The sequence below is a fragment of the Apodemus sylvaticus genome, chromosome 5 (assembly GCF_947179515.1).
Source record: "Apodemus sylvaticus chromosome 5, mApoSyl1.1, whole genome shotgun sequence".
Taxonomy (NCBI): Eukaryota; Metazoa; Chordata; class Mammalia; order Rodentia; family Muridae; genus Apodemus; species Apodemus sylvaticus.
In genome coordinates this window covers 149,135,643-149,137,552 of record NC_067476.1, presented here as the reverse complement: position 1 = coordinate 149,137,552, position 1,910 = coordinate 149,135,643, and positions in this window count along the sequence as shown.

Genomic DNA, 1,910 nt, shown 5'->3' with positions numbered 1-1,910 from the left:
ACGCTCCCCAGCAAGCCTGGCTCGGCTGTGGAGGAAGCGCCCACCTGGAGCAGGCTGGGAGCTTGTACTGGCAGCTTGGCTGGACTTTCTTACCTGAGATTATGATGTTGTCTTTCTGAGCAGAAAAGCTGTAGAGTGTGAGTCTCCTTCCAGAGATGGGAAGAGTGTTTCTCTACAGAATACTTTCTTGTTTTGTTTTTGTTTTTTTTGGAGACAGGGATTCTTTGTATAGCCCTGACTGTCCTGGAACGCGCTCTGTAGACCAGACTGGCCTCAGACTCACAGAAAATCCTTTATGAGTGCTGGGACCAAAGGCATGCACCACCACTGCCCAGCTTCAGACTACATTTTTTTTTTTTTAAATGTACATGAGCACACTGTAGCTGTCTTCAGACCCACCAGAAGAGGGCATCGGATCCCATTACAGATGGTTGTGAGCCTCCAAGTGGTTGTTGGGAATTGAATTCAGGACCTCTGGAAGAGCAGTCAGTGCTCTTCACCACTGAGCCATCTCTCTCTCCAGCCCCATAATACATTATTTATTTATTTATTTATTTATTTATTTATTTATTTATTTATGGCTTTTTTTCGAGACAAGGTTTCTCTGTGTAGCCCTGGCTGTCCTGGAATTCAATCTGTAGTCCAGGCTGGCCTTGAACTCAGAAATCTGCCTGCCTCTGCCTCCCAAGTGCTGGGTTTACAGGCATGTGCCACCACTGCCTGGCCAGAATACATTTTTTTAAAAGAGATTTTTAGGAGTGGGTTGGGACGATTTCCCCATTGGCTAAGTGCTCACTATGCAAACATGAAGATCCAAGTTTGCATTTCCAGCACCTACATAATAGAAAACAAAACAAAAACAAAAATCGAGGGCTGGAGAGAGAGAGTTCAGCAGTCAAGAACACGTGTTGCTCTTACAGAAGATCCAGGTTCCATTCCCACCACCCATGTGGAGGTTCACAACTGTCTGTAACTCCAGTTCCAGGCACTCTGATGTCCTCTCTGGGCCTCCATGGGCACATCATACTTGCAGTACCACAGACACTCATGCAAACCAAACACCAATACAATAAACAAACAAACAAACAAAAAACACACACCAGGCAAGGTAGTATGCAACTGTAATCCTGTGCAGGGGAGGCAGAGACGGGCAGGTCCCAAGGACTTGCTGATCAGGCAGTCTAGCTGAATCAGCAAGCTACTGGGTTAGTGAGAAAAAACTGCCCTGAGGTTTGATGGCAGAAGACCGGTACCGGATGCTTTCTTCCAGTCTCCACACTATACACTTACATGTCTGCGTATGTCTGCGCGCGCGTGCACACATTTTCTATAAATGGGGGTGGGGGTGAGAGATAAAAAATACAGAACTGTCTTGCTAGTGTAGGAGGTGGGGTTGTGCAATGGGCTGCTCCACCTGAGTGGAAACCTTTCTTTCTCTTCCCTTCTCTCATGGGGTCTCACTGTGTGACCCCAGGCCTGTCACCTTTGTCTGTCACTGGACGGACGCTTGCCTACTTGGAGGACTCTCCCTTGCGTCCTCCTCTGTACTGCCCTCCAAGTGTACCTAGGAGCTCTACCCTTGAACCTGAGGGACCTGGGTCAGAATCTCAGTCTACTCTTGGAGCCATCTAATTAATCTCAGGTCTGCCATCTAATTAATAAGAACCGACGACGACTCCCCCCCCCCCTTGCCTCGAGGATCAAGTGAGAGCCTGTTCACCTTAAACCATCAGTAGGGGGCTGGAGAGATGGCTCAGCAGTTAAGAGCACTAACTGCTCTTCCAGAGGTACTGAGTTCAAATCCCAACAACCACATGGTGGCTCACGACCATCCATATTGAGATCTGATGCCCTCTTCTGGTGTGTCTGAAGACAGCTACAGTGTAATCACATATAATAATAAATCTTTA